The sequence below is a fragment of the Lemur catta genome, chromosome 17 (assembly GCF_020740605.2).
Source record: "Lemur catta isolate mLemCat1 chromosome 17, mLemCat1.pri, whole genome shotgun sequence".
Classification (NCBI taxonomy): domain Eukaryota; kingdom Metazoa; phylum Chordata; class Mammalia; order Primates; family Lemuridae; genus Lemur; species Lemur catta.
The window spans coordinates 9,530,173-9,552,849 of NC_059144.1; the positions used below are offsets into that span (position 1 = coordinate 9,530,173).

At 42.6% G+C, this 22,677-nt stretch overlaps 1 protein-coding gene across 4 annotated transcripts in view; it reads right to left on the reverse strand.

Moving 5' to 3' along the window:
* Positions 1-22,321, reverse strand: part of NINL (ninein like) — a 122,365-nt gene extending 100,044 nt beyond the window's left edge. For all 4 annotated transcript variants that reach the window (XM_045528847.1, XM_045528850.1, XM_045528849.1 and 1 more), the window contains exon 1: positions 22,276-22,321. The gene's annotated coding sequence lies outside the window, so the exon portion shown is untranslated. The remainder of the gene's footprint in view (positions 1-22,275) is intronic.
* Between the last annotated feature and the right edge of the window lie 356 nt (positions 22,322-22,677).

Here is a 22,677-nt window from a genome sequence, read left to right on the forward strand (position 1 = left end):
CAGAGGTATTATACTACACATCTGAGTATAGGTATTTTTTGAGAGCTGCAAACACAAAGCCGACATGGCCTGTGTCCCCATTTCATACACACAACAATGGACCCCTGGAGAGTCAACTGTTTATTTCCCAACATCAAACAGAAACAAGACACAGGCTTGCACCTTCTGCTTTTCCCAGAGAGGCTGTTTTGCTTTCAAGGCCCTGTGATACTCTCCAGGGTTTTACATGTTTTGTAACATTTTTACTTTTCAGCAATTAACTGCAAGCTTCCGCCTGTCTCAAGAGGCTTATACAACCTTGCTCAACATAACTGATTATCCTGTGATGACTGGCACAGCGCCTCTGCACACCCGGAGAGCCTCAGTCCTACAGATGAAGTCAAGTCAGGAGCTCTGCCCAGCACCACCCCAGGTAACATGAAGTGCTGTCCTCAGCTACAGGGAGTTCAGTAAAAAGGAGGAGGTACAAGGTGCATCTACATGTGCCATGGGAGGATGCCACAGACAGCTCATTTTTCAAAAGGAAGAAACGGAATAGCAAGTTGCAAAGCCATTATTTGTTCATTCAACAAGTATATCCTGAGCATCCACCATGTGCCTCACACCATTCTAGGCCCTTGGGATATTGTGACAAACAGATTAGACAAAAATCTCTCCTTCCCTCATGGAGCTTACATTCTAGTGGGGGGGGGGGATAAATAATAAATACAATAAACATGCAAATTATATTTTGGATGGTGATAAGCAGTGTGGAGAAAAATAAAGCAGGAAGGGGTGAGAGGACGACTGTAACTTTCAATAGGGGGGACTAGGAAGGCCTCCTCAAGGTGACATTTTTATAAGCAAAAGGTGACATCCACTGGTGCCTACGTACGCCAGGCTTGCAGATGCAAAGGAAAGCCCTGGAAGGATGCATCTTTCTCATCCTGAAGAGCTAAACAAGGTGCTTTCAGAACCAGCCAAGTGGCCTTGAATGATTTCAGGGAGTCCCTGAAACTGAGTATTTCCCTGCCTATTTTCTAAAGCCTAAAATTCCCTTAATGAGGGAAAAAAATATTTAATTCCATACTACCCAAAAGAAATATCCAATGGTTTCACAGCAGCTAGCACGCAGCGCTGCCCTGTCACCAGGAGGTCATGAAGCATGTGGCTGATGACGAATTCCACGAAGATACGGGGCCAATGAGTCAAAATTACCTCAGAGAGACAAAGGCAGACAGAGATGGCACGAAAACTTCTCAGACTCCACCCGTCCAGACCTGGCTACCTTTGTGCAGGGCATGAAAAAGCTGTTTAATGTATGGAGTGTACGTCCTGTGGCTGAAACACAGGCAATCTAGTACACTAACTTCATAAAGTTTACACAAAATAATTTCACAGTGACTGAACACACCCTGGAGATTCACTAGGTGTGGCTGTGTCACGCAGAGTGTGCTGTCCCAGATTATGCCTGCTAAGGCGGGAGGGGGAGCTATGGAACAGGCTTTCTCAAACCAGGGTCTCCCATGTTCTCAGGGGTCAGGGGTCAGGGTTTTCTATATGAAGATAGATTTCTTTTTCCACCTGTAATCACCTGTTAACTGAGTTCTGCATCCAAAATTCAGTGCTGATTTGACTGGCATTTGAGTTTATGAATGAGTTAGCACCACACAGTTCTGTTTTAGTTTCATGGCTAAGAAGGAAAGACCAAAGGCAAACTGAATTCATAAATCACATATCTGGGACACCATCAGGGCCCACCATGCAAAGGTTTTGCCATAGTTCAGAAAGAACACAAGTGGAAGAAATGAGCAATCACATGGCATGTGGTGGCAGAGGCTGGCAGTGGCAGAGACAGGCCAAATCCAAAGCACCAACACCCCAGCACACAGGACATGTTCATGAGCACTGGGGGTATTTCGTTCTGGCAGAAAACACTACTTATTACATTAATGCTGCTAATTTCAATTGTAATGGTTTTATAGTTTTATTGGTGTTTAAACTGTAACTATATGTTGACTGCATAGTTGTATATTAGATATGAGATCTATTCTACAAACTTGAGTATGTGAAAGATGGCAGATTTTTTTAAATTAAATTAAACCTGTGGGGCAAAGGCAATATATGTAACCTAAACATCTGTATCCCCATAATATGCTGAAATAAAAAATTAACAAATCAAAAATCAAAAAAATATTAAACCTGATTCTGGGCCCCCTTCCCAATGGAATGGCAGGAAAGCTGATCTCTGTTACTGTAATTCTGTGACCCTCCATCCAAGTTATGCAAAGGTCGGGACATTTGGGGAGGTCTTGCTCATCTTCAATCTATTTGATTGCCACCATCCGTTCTTGGTCTATCCTGCATGGCATTTTGATGCCTATGGTTTACTTTAAATATTTTAGCATAGACAGATGTGTGGGATAGTTACATTAAGCTGTAAACCAGACATAAGCAATATCGTAACCAGGAAAAAAGACACGCTGGACTGGCCCCCTTGGTTTCTAATCAGGTTGTCAGTTGGCTGAAGAATGTTAAAAAGGGACCCACACTGGTAAAATTAAAAGTTCTAAGACATATGAATTTATTTTAGAGCCACTCCTCAGCCTTAGAGGATAGAAATCAAGAGGCCAGTCCCTTAGTCTCTAAATATCCTGCATCCAGCCACTGGTTAGAGAATTTCTGGTTGCTTTGTGACAACTATAAAATAACCCAGCCTCAGGAATGTTATAGCCTCTCCCTTGAGTGAAACTTTCGTCCAAAGTGCTGGTGAGATCCGGTGAAAAGATGACAGCTCGGACTCCACAGAGGTCACAGAATAAGCTGCATATACACTTTTTTCCCTGATTGCTATTAAATATTGATTAATCAACATCCATCTAATTGACAGAAGTTGATCTGAGGCTCCCTCTCACTATAACCAAAGAGCAAGGTTATGAAGAGGGGGAGTAACTAACCCTCACTCATTTCTGACTTCCTATGTGGCTAATATCCTCTAGCATAAGAAACCTAAAATTTGTAAAGGATCAGATTGGCTTAGGTGAGTAGGCAGCTCATGAACCTGAAAGTCAGTTGGCCCTAATATATCTGTGCCAAGGTGGGCACGCGAAGTGTTACTGAGCCAAGGCCTGGAGCCAGCAGCCCGAGTGCTCCGTCAGTGGTTAACTCCTCACTCCACACTCCACACAATGCTGTCACTTCCCCAGCATCTTCAAGGGAATAGGCTCAAGATCTCTTCTTCTCCAGGAATCTACAGCCCCCTGTACCTTTCCGAGTCTTTGGGGACCTCTCTCAGGAAGTTTAATGGCCCCTTCCAAGGTATTTACTGTTTCTTCTCCCCTAACATTACCCCTAAGGGAGCAGGATCTGAGGGCTCAGGGAAGTAAATAATAGCAGCAAAAACATCTTTCATGAATGAAGACATTCTTAGGTGAAGAAAATTTAAGAGCAGTTGTCACCAACAAACTGCTCTAAAAGAAATGCTAGGCCAGGTGCAGCGGCTCATGCCTGTAATCCCAGCATTTTGGGAGGCCAAGGCAGGTGGTTTGCTTGAGGCCAAAAGTTCCAGACCAGCCTAGGCAACATAGCAAGACCCTGTTTCAAAAAAAAAAAAAAAAAAAAAAAAAACTGTTTAAAAAAATTAGCTGGGTGTGGTGGCATGCGTCTGTAGTCCCAGCTACTCAGGAGGCTGAAGCAAGAGGATCACTTGAGCCCAAGAGTTCGAAGTTACAGTTACCTATGATCAGACCACTGTACTCCCACCTTGGTGACAGAGCAAGACCCTATCTAAAAAAAGAAGAAGAAGAAGAAGAAAGGGAAAGAAATGCTAAACAAAGTTCTTCAGATGGAAGAGAAATAATACCAGAGGGAAAACTGGAATTTCAGGAATAAAGGAAGAGCAATAGAAATGGCAAATGGCTACATAAATATAATAGACTATTTTTCTCCTCTTAAGTTCCTTAAAACATGTATAACAGCTAAAAGCAAAATTTATAACACCATCTGAAACAATTGTCAGTATACATAGATATAACACACATAAAAAATACAGCATGATGGCAGGGGGATGGGTAAAGGAACCTGTATGGTGGTATGTTTCTATGTTCCACTTCAAGTGGCACAAAATTATTTCTAAGTAAACAGAGAAAAGTTAAATATAGTAACCACTAAAATACAAGATATATAGTCAGAACCTCAATAAATTGATTAAAATGGAATACTAAGAAACATTCAAGTAATCCCAGAAAGAGAGAAATAAAAACATAGGGAACAAAGAGAAAACAAGTAACAAAATCGATAGATCTATATCCAAACATATTAATAGTTATGTTAAATGCAAATGGTCTAAACATACCAATTACAAGAGATGGACTATCAAGATTGAATTTTTTTTAAAAAGACCCAATATATGCTACCTACAAGAAATCTACTTCAAATATAAGTAGAAAGATGAGGAAAATATACCATACAAATAATTTTTTTTTAATGTGGGCTGGCCACATTAATATGAGAAGAAACAGACTATGGAGTTAAGAAAAGAGAAAGAGGGATATTAAATAATGATTTTTAAAAGTTCATTCACCAAGAAGACATAACAATCCTAAATGTATATGCTCCTCACAACAGACCAACAAAATACATGAAGCAAAAACTGACAGAACGGACTTCCTACTTCAGTTCTAACATGTAAAGAGCTTGAAAGGTATCATTTCAGTCCTCCCCACAGTAACAATAACAAAAGAAGCTGAACAAAATAAAAATCAACAACTTCTCTCAGATCCATAAGAGAATGAGGCCACAAGGCAAACTGTTACCCTAAAAACTGGAGAGACAGGTAAATACCGAGAATCACAGCTTTACTGGAGCAGAAGCCTCCTGAGCCAGAAACTGGTAAAAACGCTTACATGGTAATCGACGATTGCTAGAAGCTGACTGGGGACAAGTAGAGTTTAAAATACCCAAAGCTCAGTCTCAGGGAGGGGCAAGGAAAGACACACTTTTGGCAGGGTGCAGTGGCTCACACTTGTAATCCTAGCACTCTGGGAGGCTAAGGCAGGAGGATTGCTTGATGTCAGGAATTCGAGACCAGGCTGAGCAAGAGCAAGAACCCCACTGTCTACTGAAAATAGAAAAATTAGGCAGGGCATGGTTGATGAGCACCTATAGTCCCAGCTACTCGGGAGGCTGAGGCAGAAGGATCGCTTGAGCCCAGGAGTTTGAGGTTGCAGTGAGCTACACTGCACTCTAGCCCAGGGCGACAGAGTGAGATCCTGTCTCAAAAAAAAAAACAAAAACAGACACACTTTCATAAGTTTTATCTCCAAGGGCCTCACCAGGTGTTCATGGTCAAGACTATAGAAAAAAATAAATCCCTCATGCTTTGGACAGGGGAAGAGAAAAAATAACTATTTTGAAATGTACCCTGGGAAATAGTAACCATTTTTTAAAAAAGCCCAGAACATTTTGTTTTCCATAGCAAAGGCCTTCCTGCAAGAGAAACTACTTTATCAGAGCCTTATCTGACCCAGGGAAAGGAAAATTTGATCACTGGAGCCTCCTCTAGCTTTCCTATCACATATAAGCAGGGTGGGTGGAGACCGCCCCCTATGTGGGTGGACACCATCTAACCTACCCCCGCAGGGAGAGAACAAAAACAGAGAAAAGGCAATTGTGTCAATCAACCTGCTAGAGCTGAGATACTTTCTTCCTTTCCTGTCCCTTAGACAACTCCAGGCCCTCCAGCCTTTGGACTCCAGGACTTACACCAGTGCTTCCCCCCACCCCCCCCCAGTTCTCAGGCTTTTGACCTCAGACGGAAAGTTACACCACGGGCTTCCCTCCTTCTTCAGACTTGGCCTGAGCCACTCTACCAGCATCCCAGGGTCTCCAGCCTGCAGACAGCCTATCATGGGACTTCTTAGCCTCCATAATCACGTGAGTCAATTCCCCTAATAAATCCCCTCTCATAGATCTAGAGAGAGGGAGAGATATGTACCCTATCAGTTGTCTCTCTGGAGAACACTGACTGATACACCACTTAAGAAGGATTTTCTAGGAAAACCTAAAGAAGGCTGGGAAACAAAAATGGAAACTAGAGGAACCTGAAGCCTCTGAGATCTACAGCAAATATTAAACACAGCCTGACTCCTAGGCAAAGAAACACAAAACCTCACACTAAAGGTCTATTTATTTCAGGTCTTATAACCTAATAAATACATCATGTCCAGCTTTCAATAAAAAATTACAAGGTGAACTACAGGCAAGAAAAAAACACAGGTTTTTCTGTGGTTTGTCTGAGGAGACAAACCAAGTATAAGAACCCAACCCAGATATGGCAAGGATTTTGCAATTATCAGACTGAGACTTTAATGATAACTACGATTAATATTCTAGGGGCTCTAATGGGAAAAAGTGAACAACATACAAAAACAGATGAGTAATGTAAGCAGAGACATGCAAACTCTAAGAAAGAATCAAAAGGAAATGCTAGAAACCAAAAACACTGTAACAGAAATGAAGACTGCCTCCGAGGGCCTCATCAGTAGGAGGAAAGAATGAGCAAGCTTGAAAATATATCGATAGAAACTTCCCAAACTGAAAGCAAAGAGGAAAAAGAAGGGGAGCTACACAACAACTGTGAGACAATGACAAAAGGTGTTGCATGTGCATAATGGGAATACTAGAAGGAAAGAGAGGGAGAGAAGCAGAAGAAATATTTGGAGTAATAAAGTAATTAATTTCCCTAAATGGGTGACAGGTCCCAATCCACAGATCCAGGAAGCTCAGAGAACACTAAGCAGGATAATACAAAAAAAACCACACTAGGCCTGTGCCGTAAGAAAAAAAAAAATCTTACCTAAAGAAGAGCAAAATTAAGAATTAGAATTACATCAGACTTCTCAGAAACCATAAAACCAAGAAGAATGGAGAGAAGTATTTGAAATGTTGAAAGAAAAAACCACCAACCTATAATTCTGTTTCCAGAGGTATTATCCTTCAAAAGTAAAGGAGAAATAAAGTCTTTCTCAGAAAAAAACTGAAGGGATGTGTTGCCAGTAGACCTGCCTTGCAAAAAATGTTAAAAGAAAAAATTTTCCTTCAGAAAAAAAGGAAAATAATATATAGGTCAGAAACTCAGATCAACATAAAGGGAAAGCATTAGAGAAAGAAATGAATGGAAAATAAAATCTTTTATTCTTCTTACCCTTAACTAATCTAATAGATAACTGTTCAAAATAATAATAGCAACAATGTATTGGGTGATTGTAGCTTATGGATAAATGAAATGAATGACAGCAATGTTATAAGGGAGGAACTGGGAAGACTCTCTTATGAGGTACCTGTACTATCTGTGAAGTGGGATAGTATATTTAAAAGTAAACTTAACTTAGCTATAAATGTATATTGCAAACTGTAGGGCAACCATTAAATATTTTTTCTTTTAAATAAGAATTGATATGTGAAGAGAGGAGGAGAAATGGAATCACATATAATATTCAAAACCAGCAAAGGCAGAAAAAGAGAATATAAAAAAGAAAGATAAAAAGAACAAGTGCAATGAATAGAAAACAGTTACAAACACACTATACATTAGTCCAACCATATCAATAATTAGTTTCAATGTGAATGTTGTAAATATACCAATCAAAAGACAAAGACTGTCAGAGTGGATTAAAAAAAAATAAGATACAACTGTATGTTTTTACAAGAAACCCACTTTAATGACACACCAGTTAGGTTAGAAGTAAAGGGATGGAGAAAGATATACCATGCTAACACTAATCAAAAGAAAGCTGGGGTAGCTATACTGATTTCATATGAAACAGTCTTCAGAACAAGAAAAATTATCAGGGACAAAGAGGAGCATTATATAATAACAAAGGGAATTCTTCAAGAAGATGTAACAATCCTTGATGTTTATGCACTTAGCAATAAAGTGTCAAAATATGAAATGCAGAATCTGATAGAACTGCAAGGAGAAACAGATACATCCATTATGATAGGGGTGGAGACATCAACATCCTCCTGTCAGTAATTGATACATCCAGCAGGCTGAGAATCATTATGGATATAGTTGAACTGACCAGAACCATCAAACAACTGGATCTAATGAATGTTTATGGAGTATTTCATCAGAATTCATCAGTATTCATAGAATATAATAGCAGAGTATACATTCTTCTCAAGCTCACATAGAACATTCATCAAGATATTCCACATTCTGGGCCATAAAACACATATCAACAAATTGAAAAGAATAGAAATCACACAAAGTATGCTATCAGACCACAATGGAATTAAATTAGAAATCAATAAAAGAACTATACAGAAAAACCTACATACACTTGGAAATTAAACACAGTTGTCAATAATCCACTGGTCAAAGAAGACATCTCAAGGAAAAATTTAAAATATATTAAAGTGAACGAAAATAAAAATGCAGTATACAAAATCTGTGGGTTACAGCTAAAGTAGTTCTCAGAGAGAAATTTCTATCACTAAATAAATGCTTGTATTAGAAAAGAAAGGTCTCAAATCTCAGCTTCTACCTCAAGAAACTAGAAAAAAACAGCAAAACAAACTTAAGCAAGCAGAAAATGAAAATAACAAAGAGAAATCAATTAAATTGAAAACAGAAAAGTAACAGAAAAAAAGAATCAATGAAACTCAAAGCTGATTTTTGGAGATCAATAAAATTGATAAACCTCTAGCAAGACCAACAAAGAGAAAAAACGGGAAGAGAAGACACAAACTGCCATTATTAGGAATAAAAGAGATTTTTCTTCAAGGAAAAGATTTTAAGAAATAAAAAAAAGGAAAAAGTAATAGAAGAGAATATCTTTAAAGATCCTATAAACATAAAAAGGATAATAAAGAAATACTATGAACTCCACACACATAAATTGAACTACTTAATTAAATGGACCAATTTCTTGAAAATCACAAACTTTCACAACTTCTCCAAGATCAAATAAATAATCTGTATAGTGGCCCTATAACTAGTAAAGAAACTGAATTTGTAGATTTAAAACTTCCACAAAGGAAGTCTCCAGTCCCAGATAGTTTTACTAGCAAATTCTAGTAAACATTTAAATTAGAAATAACACCAATTCTAAACAATATCTTCTAGAATATAAAAGAGGGGACAGCTCGTCCTAACTCATCTTATGAGGCCAGAACTACTCTGATGCCAAGACCATAGAATGACAAGGAGTAAAACTCAGACCAATATCCCTCATGGACATAGATGCAAAATTCCTCAACAAAATATTACACATAAAACTCAGGTATATAATATAATATAAAAATAATAATACACTATGAGGTGGGTTTATATCAGAAATGCAAGGCTAATTCAATACTTAAAAAATCAATGAGTGATCATTATAATAACAGACTAAAGAAGACAAACTACACAATTACATCAATGGCTGCAGAAAAAGCAGTCCAAAAATTCAACATCCACTCATGGTAAAAACTCTCAGGAAACAGAATAGGAATAGAAGGGTATTCCCTTAGGCAAATAAAGGGCATCTACCAAAAACCCACAGCTAGCATCATACTAGTGAAAGACTGAATGTTTTCCCCAAAAGACTGGAAATAAGGCAGGGATGTCTACTCTCACCATTCCTATTCAACATCATCAGTAAGTCCTAGGCAACACGATGATGGAAAAAAGAAATAAAAGGCATACAGGTTGGAAAGGAAGGAATAAAATGTACCTATTCGTAGATGACATGATTATCCACATAGAAAATCCAAGGAATTGACAAAAAATCTCCTAAAACTAATAAGTAAATTTGGCAAAATCATATAAAAATCTATTGTATTTCTGTGGACCAGCAATGAAAAGCTGGATACCAAAATTTATAAAACAACACCATTTACAACATCTCTGCAAAAAACAGTGAATACTTAGGTAATAATTCTAATGAAATGAGCAGATCTGTATGCTGAAAACTACAAAATGCAAATGAAAGAAATCAAAAGAAAATCTAAATGAATTGAGAAACATACATTCTCATGCACTGGAAGAGTGAATGTAGTTAAGATGTTAATTCTTCCTAAACTGAGCTATAGCTTTAACATAACTCCAATAAAAATCTCAGCAGAATTTTTTTAAAGATATAGGTAAGCTGATTCTAAAATGCATCTGGCAAAGGAAAGGCAAAGGAACTATTACAGAATAGCCAAAACTATTTTTTACAAAAGGAATAAAGTTGGAGGATTTGTATTACCTAATCTAAAATTTATTTCAAAGCTTCAGTAGAAAAACAGTGTGGTCACACATACATCAATGGAACAGAATCCAGAGAACCCAGCCATAGGATCACAAATTTGGTCATTTGATCTCTGACAAAGTTGCAAAAGCAGTTCAATAGAGTTAGAATAGTCTTTGCAACAAGAAATGTTGGAACAACTGAATATCCATATGCACAAAGAAGAATAAACCTCAACCTAAAGCTCACATCTTATACAAAAATTAACTCAATATTTATCATTGATCTAAATGTAAAATATGGGCCGGGTGCGGTGGCTCATGCCTGTAATCCTAGCACTCTGGGAGGCCAAGGCAGGTGGATCGCTCAAGGTCAGGAGTTCGAGACCAGCCTGAGCAAGAGCGAGACCCCGTCTCTACTAAAAATAGAAAGAAATTATCTGGCCAACTAAAATATATATAGAAAAAATTAGCCGGGCATGGTGGCGCGTGCCTGTAGTCCCAGCTACCCAGGAGGCTGAGGCAGTAGGATCGCTTAAGCCCAGGAGTTTGAGGTTGCTGTGAGCTAGGCTGATGCCACGGCACTCACTCTAGCCTGGGCAACAAAGCGAGACTCTGTCTCAAAAAAAAAATAAAAATAAAAATAAAAAATAAACTAAATGTAAAATATAAAATGACAACACTTTTAGAAGAAAATATGCAGAGAAGTCTTTATGGCCTGGGGTTAGGCAATGAGTGCTTAGATAAGACACAGAAAGTACATTCCATAAAAGACACACTGATAAACTAGATTCCAGCAAAATTAAAAACTTTTGCTGTACGGAAATCACGCTCAGGCACTAAAAAAACAAGCCACAGACTAAGAGAACACATTTGCAAACCACATACCCAACAAATTCAGAATATATAAAGAACTATAAAAACTAAAAATAAAATAACCTAATTTACCAAAACAAAAAAAAAAATTACAAAAGACTGGTACAGACACACTTCACCAAAGAAAATACATGGATGGCAAATAAGCACATGCGAAAATGTTCTATGTTATTCATCATAAGAGAAACGTAAATTAAAATTCCAATGAGAAGCACTTCAAGTCTATTAAAATAGCTAAAATTGAATTTTTTTAAAAATTGCCATATCAAGAGCTGGCAAGGAGAGCAAATGAAGTTCTCATACGTGAGAACAGGAGTAGGAATGCAACAGCCAGCCTGGAAAAGTATGCAGTTTCTTAAAAAATTAAACAGACTTCCCATGTGACCCAGCAATCCCACACCTAAGTATTTACCCTAGAGAGACGAAAACATGTTAACACAAAGCCCATACACAAATGTTTCCAGCTGCTGTATTCACAATCATCAGAAATTGGAAACAGTCCTAATGTCCTCCAACATGTGAACAGATGAAAAGGAACAAATTACTAAAACATGCAACAAGAAACACCATAACTACTGAGTGAAAGACACCAGTTTGGAAAGGTTACATGCTGTAAGATTCCATTTATGTGACAATCGGAAAAGGCAAAGCTACAGGGATGGAGCACAGGTCAGAGAAAGGCAGGGTTAGCACTGCAAAGGGCAGCGAATGTGTTTGGGGTGGCGGAACTATTCTATCTTCTCACTGTGGTGACAGTTATGCAAATCCATACACATGCTACAACTCTTAGAATTGTACACACATATGCACATGTAAGTCAGTTTTAGTGTAGGCAATTTTTTTAAAGGGAGAGAGATCATCTTCTAGAAACTTCTGCTTTCAACCCTATAACATTAGGCCCTGGAAGCAAGGGAACGCAAGGATCTGACTGCTGTCTCGGAATGGGAAAAAAACAAAATAAAACACATATTAAGTTTCAATAAATTACCCTGCTGCAGGTTTATACATGCTAAGGAGTTTATACATAGTTTTACTAAACAAAATAATTTACATTTACCCCAGAGGGTCTGTGATAATCAGTTTCCCAAAAGGGCTCTGCAGCACTCAGCTGGGGCAGTAACAGTGTGGGACGCTGGTGCAGGAAGTGAGAACTGTCCAATGGCAGCATGATGCCAGGGCTGGCCTCAGAGCACGGGAGGACAGGACCGCTCATTAAATGGAGGTGAGCGGGTCACCTCCTCCTTGGAGAGATGTGGGTGCAGATACGTTGTGAGAGAGACACCTGAGAGGACAAGGGCTGGTAACCTAGATTCCGTCTTTGAATCAGAAGGCACAGACTTGTGCTGGAGCAAGCAGGAAAGCAGGGGAAGCAGAGGCATAGAGAGCAGACTCCTGAATGCAGCTGGGTGACAGCATGAGCCCCACTACCCTTATTGTCATGGAAATGTCAAGACTGGTCACAGAACCACCCAGAGCTTCCCCAGTTAGCTAGCTGGAGCATCTGATTCTCTATCAAAGCTAGGGAGTCCAGAGGAGAATTCATACAGACACTAACTTTTTATTTCTTTTCCAAAATGTCTGAGATCCAGGGCAAGTGGATGTTACTACCACGAAAAAACATTACAACTGCTCTTTAAACAGGTGCGTGTTGCTGTGAAAACTCCTTGTTCACACATTCTTAGTGAGTAAAACCAGGCAGTCAGCCGGATGAAGATGCTGCGGCTTGCAACAGCATCTTCACTCCTGAAGAACCACATCAAGATATCCAGAAAAAGAGAGGTTGATTACCCAAGGGCATAATCTAGCTTTTCATTATAACAAATAAGCACATGTTTCATAGACCCGGTATTGCTAATCATTAAGGAAACACAAATTAAAACAACTTGAGAAAGGGCTTCCCCCCGTTTCATGGTGGGCAAGGTGAGATGAATCTATGCGTCTGGCACTGGGGCCACGGGGTGGGCCTGTGTGAGCCAGGCCAGTCCAGACCCTCCAGTGCCCCTCGAAGGAACAAATGGCAGATGAGCCAGCAGGGAGGTCCTGATCAGAGACCCCACTGCATTCCCAGCCCACCAGCAACCTGAATACACAATGACAGGACTCCAGGAAAGGAGGATGCAGATATTTCATGTCCAAAAAGAAGGAAAACAGGAAAACGTGGAAACTCTTCATAGGCTGCTACTTTAAAAGTTTCTTTCACTCAGAAAAAAAGCAAAAGCCTAACAAAAGGGAAACACAGCACATCATGGCATATGTGTTTCCAACAGAGGTGAGAGCCAGCAAGCACGTGAACTGCGTCAACACGCAAACACTTGTCTATTAAAAATACTCAAATTAGTAGAACAAAGCAGAAGTTCCAGCACACACAGTTTTCAACTCTGCAAAATACCAGTGTACACACCAGAGGACATGAGGACACACTGGAGGGTCATGACAAGGTCTTGGTCTAGGGCCGGGCGCGGTGGCTCACGCCTGTAATCCTAGCTCTGGGAGGCCGAGGCGGGTGGATTGCTCGAGGTCAGGAGTTCGAGACCAGCCTGAGCAAGAGTGAGACCCCGTCTCTACTAAAAATAGAAAGAAATTATCTGGCCAACTAAAAATATATATACAAAAAAAAAAAAATTAGCCGGGCATGGTGGCGCATGCCTGTAGTCCCAGCTACTCGGGAGGCTGAGGCAGTAGGATCGCTTAAGCCCAGGAGTCTGAGGTTGCTGTGAGCCAGGCTGATGCCACGGCACTCACTCTAGCCCGGGCAACAGAGCGAGACTCTGTCTCAAAAAAAAAAAAAAAAGGTCTTGGTCTATATACCCTATTCCTTTAAGTTACCCAAGTTTATAACTTTTTTAAGTGTTTGCACATCTTGCTATTCTGAGTAGTTTCTTTTTGTGGGACAACTGTTGCAATTTATTTTTATTTCAGTCAAGTGACCTTAAAAGTTGAAGGAGAAAAATAAAAGGCGCCCCAGGAGATTTTCTTAATATGCACCCCCTCCAGCCACACAGGTCATGGGGTCCAGTCTCCAAACAGGCAGAGCCATTGGAGAGATGTCTCTACCTTTGACCCCTCACTAGGGTGCTTGCATTTGCTAATCATCTTCTTTTTTTTTTTTTTTTTTTTTGATACAGAGTCTCACTCTGTTGCCCTGGCTGGAGTGTCCAGGCATCAACCTATCTCACAACAACCTCAAACTCCTGGGCTCAAGTGATCCTCCTGCCTCAGCCTCCTAAGTAGCTAGGACTACAGGCGCATGCCACTGCGCCCGGCTAAGTTTTTCTATTTTTAGTTGTCTGGTTAATTTCTTTTTTTTAGTAGAGATGGGGTCTCGCTCTTGCTTAGGCTGATCTCGAACTCCTGACCTCAAGCAATCCTCCTGCCTCAGCCTCCCAGAGTGCTAGGATTACAGGCATGAGCCACCACACCCGGCCAACTAATTATTTTTTGAATAGTATAAAACTAATATTGCTAAGCACTCATCATGTAATGGGCACATTTCTAAGCACTTAGGAATTTAGCCTTGTGAGGAAGGCACTATTATTATCCCCATTTTATAGGTGAGGAAATTGAGGTACAGAAAGGCTAAGTAATTAGCCCAAGTCACAACTTTGGTCTAACTCCAACTTAGTGAGGTCTAATTCTAGAGCTGGAACACCAACCCTTACATACCGCCTCATGCCTATTAATAGCACACAAACATATAAAGTAGTTTTGAATATTTTTTAAAAAGCTTTTCCATGAAGTTAAGTGTAGGAATTTGATATTCAGAATATATGGAAAAATATCTCCTCCAGCTCTAAACCAAACCAGAAAGTCCTAATGTCATGGAAAAATCTGCATCAGTAAATCTGATTATAAGGAGAGAACGTTAACTTGAATACACCCCCAAATTAAAAAGCAGTACTTCAACCAAACATTCCATGTTTCCATCCATTCTTCTATTCAGCTGTAATAAAACAGTGGGACACTTTCTCTTCAGCAGACCAGGGTATAACCTTTCTTGTTTCATATTGGATATAAAGACAATAGAGAATAAACTAACACAGCCTATAAAATCTATGTTAGAAAACCCTAAGAACAATTTACCCCTCTACTCTTGATTATTCCAACCTTCATATCTGAAATTCCAGCCACACAATGAGCCTAAAGGCACAACAAACACTGCTGCTCTCTACACATATTTAAAAGTCCACAGAATCTGAGAGAGGGCTAAATATTTTGGGTTTCCACTTCTAAAGACTGGGCCTGCTGTGAAGGTCAGTGTCAACACCAACAACTCAAAGTGAATTCTGAATTGCCAAGAACTAGTCATCCTAAACGCAGACAAAATGTAGCAGCCCAAGAAACCAGGCCATGGGGAAACCACTGTATTTTGCTGTTGCAACTACTTAAAGTCCATGCCAAACAAAATAAACTAAAACAAAATGTTACAATCCTGGGCTGATGCAAAGTTTCCCCTGAGTCAAACAGAACTACATAACACTTAAAAAGACTTAGGATGGAACCATTTCTAAGTCTAACACATGCAGGATTCAAGGTCTCAGGAGACCTGACAAAAGTTTCCAACTCTGCCTTGACTCAGGACCCTGCAGCAGATGGAGCCCCAGAGCTATGAGGCCACTGGACTTTCTGTACAACGTACCTGTTCGCGGTGGTAAGGAATAAATTCCTTGCAAGCATTCAGAGTAAAAATCACTCAGAGGCTGCCACCAGCATGGGCAAGAAATTGGGAGGAAGTGCTGGAGTCAGGGAAGTGGAGAAGCCGACCACACCTGTCCTCTGACACCTGAGCTCAGAGCTGGTTGCTTAATGTATGTCCATTATTTGAATGACTCCAGTATAAATGACTTTTTCAAAGATCCTCCTATTTGAAGTCACAGAATTTCAGAACTTTACGGCACCCTAAGTTGCCTCCTTCATTATCTTAACTGACTTGGGAAAACCATTCTCACTCACTTGACAAATGAGGAAAATGAAGCACAGATAATTGGATCCCAAAGTCATTTCAAGAAATAAGCAGAGCTCAAACTAGTATCTGCACCGAGGCGTGCCCACCCCATCTCCCTTGTGCATGCCCCCCTTTAAGGGCAGAGTCCTGATCCTGCACAGGTCCCTGAGGACCTCCCATTGGACATTTTGGACCATCACTGCCTAAAAATCAGTTTCTGCCCCTGAGGCAGGAAGCACAGAGGAAGAGCAGGTTGGGGTGGTGGAGGTGAAGACAGAAATTCAGTCTGGAAAATGCTGAATCTGAAATATCTACCAGACGCAAGGAATTGAGCCAGGCAGTATCTGGCCTGGAGTGCAGACATGGGCATGAGGAGCAGAAAAAACTTCATATACTAAGTTACTAAAAGGACGGTCTTCTTTTTTCCCCACTTCTTTGGATAATGGAGCCGGAGAAAAATATCATATTTCATCAAATCCAAGATGCCAATAATTCTAAGACAAATGACAAAAAACAAAAACTTCTGTCAGCTGGGTACAGTGACTCATGCCTGCAATCCCAGCAATTCAGGGAGGCTAAGGTATTGCTTGAGCCCAGAGTTCGAGGCTGTAGTGAGCTAGGATGATGCCACTGCACTCCAGCCTGGGTGACAGAGCAAGACCCTGTCTCTAAAACAAACAAAAAAATGCATTGAAAATAGTAAGAATACAAAGAATTCTTGAATACCCCCTTACCCGGCTGGCTTCATCAACTGTTTTCACTTTGCCCATTCTACCATTTTTTCTCTCTCCCCCACTCCCCCGTTTGAGATTTAGTGGCAGATTGTACCCCTGTATTCCTGAATACTTCAATATGTATTTACCAAACTCAAGGAGACAGTCATCAAATGCGGGAAATTTGATACAATACTATCATCTAAGCCACCCCTAACATTCAGGTGTCATCTACCGTCCCAACAGTGTCCAGGACAGCTATCTCTTCAACCCAGTCCAGGTGCCAATCCAGAGCCAAGCACCATACGCAGTTGTCCTGTCCCTGTGGTCTCCTTTAAATGGGAACAGTTCCTCAGTCTTTTTTCATGTTTCTAACCTTGGAATTTTTAAGAGTATACAGGCCAGGTATTTTGTATTAATAGAATGTCCAAGAGTCTGACTGGTGTCTCTACACAATTAGATCCAGGTGACAGCAGGGCTGGCAGGAACACCCTGGGGTGAGCTGTGTCCTTCTCAGTGGATCTTATCAGGAGGCCCTGCTGGTTAAGGTGCTGTCTGTCCAGAGCAGGGCAGTCCCCTTGATTGTGAATTTTAAGTGGTAAAATCTACAAATACCAGAGTCTCAATTTACCTCTACAGTTGGAAATAATGAAAATTCAATAGGAACTTAACATATATCAAGAACTGCTTCATTTCAAAGCCACATGGCAGCATACAACCATCAACTGTGTTTTTAGACTTTGCCATAGCGATAGGCCTGGCTGGTCTTGAATTATGTAGGCTGTGGACCGTGTCCACTTCAGTCCCAACCCCTGCAAACACCCCGCTGGAGGCAGTTTCCTGAGGAGCACTTCCAGAAATGAAATCACCAGTAACTATGCCAGTAACATAGACCGTGGGGTTCAGAAATCAGGCATCCATATTTCTGACCCTGGCTAGAGTGAGAGAGGAAAACTCAACCTGTCACTTCCCTTCTTTTAGGTCCATGGAGAGCAGAAAAAGGTCACCTGAACCCAGGGAGCTAACTGGCCAAGCTGCAGCCTCCCTCGGTCCTCAGTTTCACACGCGTCCCAGGAGCCTGTTCAAGGTCCTGTCATCTCTCCCACGTTGGGGGACTGGTGTGCTGCCCATTTTTATCTGCCTAGTTTTGCCCTCCTCCAGGAACACAGCTGGAAGTCCCAAGGCCACATGGCCAGACAGTACAGCAGGTCCCTCCTCGGGCCACCTGAGTACAGGGCAGGAAGGGGCATTCTGGATACAAGGAGCTCTCCTGAGGCTGTGACACCACCTCATTGAGTCTAGACTAAGCAGATTCTCTGTTGACTTTTAAATAATTCATAATTATTTATTACATTCCTATGCCCTTAAAACTAAAACTATCATTAGTCAATGTTTCATTATACTGTTTGAAGCTGGTTCTCCTGTCTATTGTATGGTGCCATCTGTGACCCCAAGTGAGATGGGGCTGGCAGAGGCTCAGGGCTTGTCACCATCCTGATCCCAGCAGCAGACTCATCTCTAAAATGGTATTTCCGTGGGCAGGTACGCACACACAAAGCCCATGAGAAGCCAAGGACAATTCATTAACCCATCAATACTCTTGCTTAAAAATGAAATTTGACTGAGCAGTAAAGCTTAAGCAGGAAAAGTAAAATAAAACAAAATAAAATTGGAGTTTGAGTTAATAATTCCCATATTGCTCCTTGCCTAGCATGTGCAGATGGGATCCCATTAATCACAGCTGATACCACACTGAAAACACATGACTTTCTTTCTAAGATAAAGAAATCATCTAGTCTCTCTGAGGCAGTAAGTGCCTGGGGGAAACCCCACCGTGCTGGGAGATCACACAGCCTAGTGGGGGGCGTGGAATCTGCAGAGAACCTGTCTGCACCAGGGCACCCCTGACCTCCCATGTGTCCTTGGACGTGTTATTAACCTCTCTGACCCTCCAGCTCCCCGTCTGTGAGATGGGGGCAGCAGGACGTCCTCGCCCAGCAAACTGCTGTGAGCACTTCATAAAAGAATTTACCAAAAGCATTGAGAACAGTGCCTGGTACGTACTGAATGCTCATTCAAATTTTAAAACAAGAGAGCTGGGCTCCATTTCTGACAGCCACGACCAGCACACGAAGCCATGTGTGGAGACCTGGTAGAGGTGACCTGCTACCTGTGTGGCGAAGCCCACACAGCCCTCCACTGACTGGGCACCTAAAGCCTGCCCTCCCCCGCCCCACGCCACCCTGCCTCTGGGGAGGAGCAGCAGGCAAGTGCCTGCCCCACATCTGGGGGACTGATTCAAATGGCCCATGACTCCGCCTGTGACTCCACCCAGCCTGGCTGGAGGCACCAGTGTTACTCCTCCTTCTTAAGAAAGCCACAGAAGCCAACCTCTTGTGAGACGCTGTGTACAGAAGAGAAGCCACCTGGGTCTCCAAAGGCTAGTTCAGCCCTGGAGCCGTCCATACTGAAGCCCTGGACTTTTCTTCTGGGACCTCCCTGCTTGTTTAAACCATACTTGGGTTTTCCATTACTGGAAGCTAAAACATCCTAACTGATGTACAGTTACAAATGTAAAATTCTCTATTGGAGGCTTACAAATCTAGAGATTGTGAAGAATTATTTCCCCTCAGATCTTTAACAGTAACAATAAATGATGACCACTCTGGGAAACTCCAACTAACCAAAATCATTACTCGCTCAACAAAGTAGATCCCAAAATAAGGTAATTGGGTTATGAGAGGATGTGCCACTTTACCAAATAATCTGCCGGTCTCCTATTATGGGATACAAAATAACAATCAATGAGCAAAAACTGGTATATACCAGAGCTTCTCAAACTTGAGGGCATCAGAAGTACTGGTTTCTTTGAGAAACTAACCAATGATTTTAACTCAAGGGAGACTATACACCAGTCTTAAGGAAAGAAGACGCTTCACCTGGGGGTCACCACTACCCTTTTGAAGTCTGAGGAAGGACAACCCAGGTTGAGAGAAAGTACAAACAGACAACACCAGATGCATGAGAGGATCAAAATACAAGCCATGCTCCTAAAAATTCCTCTGTGCCATAAAAGGCCCCTGTAGACCCCTGTGGATTCACAAACAACAACAGTCAGAATACAGGAGGCTCAAGGATGGGGAAGGACAGCCTTCTCCCAAAGAGCTCCAGGCAGCATCTGACCCAAAGTTTTGGCTTCCTGTGTGTGATTAACCAAATCTCTGCCCTTGAGCCTGAATTTCTAATTTGTACTTGAAGCCAAGGACTAAGCTAAAGTCAAACCTGGAGTTCAATTATGTCCACTGCTGCTCAACTCTGTATGGAATAACCAAGAAATTGAACAGCAAAGTGGCCACACTGCTGGAAATGCCCTTCCAGGCTGGATGACACTATCCCTTCAACCAGGGAGTCTCTCCACTTTCCTGACTCCCCCTCTGAAAATTTCAATTCAGGTGTGAGGCCAGGCTACTGCTTCTGTTTTTGCCTCCTGCTTCCAAATCTTTCTTGAGTCAGGGAAGAAGAGACATACCTAGCAGCCACTTGCTCATTGCAAGATCCAAGGTAGAAAGAATGTGCTCAGAGGGAATCCTCACATGCCCTAAGTTTCAAATGCCACATGTGCCATCTTAAAAAAATTTTAAAAAGAACCATCCACCAACCAGCATCTAAAGCTATTCACCACAAAAGGAGAAGGTCTGGACACTTACAACAGTCAGAACTCTGTCACTCTTGTTATTCTATTTTCCACCACCAAATGTACTTAAGGATGCAGAACAAAGGACACACCAATGCATGTCAACATGCTGTTAGCAAATGACCATGTCAATCCATCCACCTCTGAGCAGCTCTGCAAATCACAGTGTATGGGGGTAAATAGGAGTTAGGGAAAACAGTTTTCCATCAAAGTTTATATAAACTCCTTAATTAATTTTTTAATCCTAATTTTTCCTCTTTAAAGTGTTCTCTAATTTGATGGTGTTAAATGTTATGTGAAGTTCAAGTTCCTCGGACAAGGCTTGCCACTTTCTCATTCTACAAAAAAAGCTACCATCCTCTAATTTTTTATCGAACCTGAACTTTATATAAACACACACATCCCACTTTTATTTGCCAATAGAGACCAGATTAGTCTGTAATAGTTTAAACCATTAATAGACAATGTGTACATCAAACAGAAAAGGGACAGGAGGGGTAAGTAGACTGCTTCCGTAACAGCCTGAGAATTTTCCTTTTAATATCACACATTCTTGCACACAGTTCATAAAACTGCTAGGCTGCTGATTTAGTGTTCTGTTTAACAGATCTGTATTAACTATCAACTTTTAAAAATTTTTCTACTTTTAAAAGTATTATAAATCCAAAGTGAAAAACCTGTAAATTACAGCAAAGGCCTCTAAGACAACACTCACCATCACTCTAATCCCTTCCTGATACTGACCTCGAGCACAGCTTGACCCCTCCAGTTTACTGGTCTTCCCTGGATCTCCTCCCTGGTTCCAAAGCTTGGCGTCAGTTTTGAGGGGCAGAAAGAAACCAAGCGACCCTTCTTCGAGCCCGCCGTGCACAAACACACAGCCCTACACGGAGCTTCTAGCAATAGGGCATTAATACTAGGGAACGACTTGTGCGCCTGAAACACCCGGAAGGTAAGACAGCCTCCCACGTGGGATCTAGACTGCGGCGCACTAACCGGAGGAAAGGAGTGATTCTGCAAAGCTACTTCAGCAGATAAGACTCGCAACAGACTGCTCCGCCCAGCAGACTGGTGTTCTCATTTCAAAGGATCTTCTCAAGTGCAAACCAGGTAACAACGAAATACAACAAAAGGAAGCCGGTGAGTGCTCGGCAGCAGGAAGCGACCACATTTGCAGGAGCGAATCCTGCGGAAAACTCGACGCCAGCAGCAGCTCAGGGGAAAGGTGCCCGCGGTCCTGCAGACCACAGCGGCAGCGTGAAGGCAGTACCTGGCAGAGGGGGGACCCAGAACCAAGGCCCCTCGCGGGCAGCAGCGGAGGTCTCGGAGGACAGTCAGCGCGGCGGATGCCCAGGGCGGTCCGGTCGTGCCCACCCGTTTAACCCCCCCATGACAATAGGAGCCGCAGCCCTCGACCCGACACTGGACCGCACGCCCGGAGTTAAAGGACCGCTCAGGAAAGGGGCTATGCCAAAGCGCCCGGCGCTGCGGAAACCGTCGCCGTCGGTTAAGACCTGGTTTTTAAAGGCGTGGTCAGGCAGCGGGGCTCCCACGAGTCCGCTGTATTAGAGTGGCGACCACCCCCACCCGGCCCCGAGGGTGACGAAAAGCAGGACGCTACAGTAGCCTTCCCGAGCCTTCGCCCCAACTCCGAGAAGCCCCCTCGCCCGCGCTCCTGGGGGCGGCTCTGGGGAGGCCCGGGTGGCGCGGGTGGGCCCCGGGAGCGGGCGGCCCCGCCCCGCCTACGCAGAGTCGCGGGGCCCCGGACCTCGGCGCCCACAGCCGACCCCTGGGGCACAGCCCCGCGAGAAGCGCGCCGCCCTCCCCGGCCGCCCGGCCCGCGCGCGCTCACCTGGGCAGGCGGCGTCCGGCTCCGTCCGTGCGGTGGGCCGGTCCCGTCCCGCCCGCCGCTCTTTGTGTCGGTGTCCGCGGCGCCGCGGTCTTCCCGGCCTCCAGGCACCGCCCCCTCCCCCCGTCCTCCCGGCGCCCGGGGGGCGGGGCGCGGCGCGGGGGGAGGGGCGGCGCGGGGACGTCTCCGCAGCCCTGGGGAGGCCCCGGCGCGTTGCAGCTTCCCTAGCTGATCTCTCCAGGGGCGTGGGCTCTGCGGGGCTTGGCTGTGCACGGCTCTCCGTCTAGCATCTTCGCGGAACAACCCGAGAAGCCAGCCAGTCAGGGTTAATACCCCAAATCCGCAATTGAGGGAACTGGGAGACATAAAACTTAGGTTCTCATCTTTCCAGCATACATTCAAACG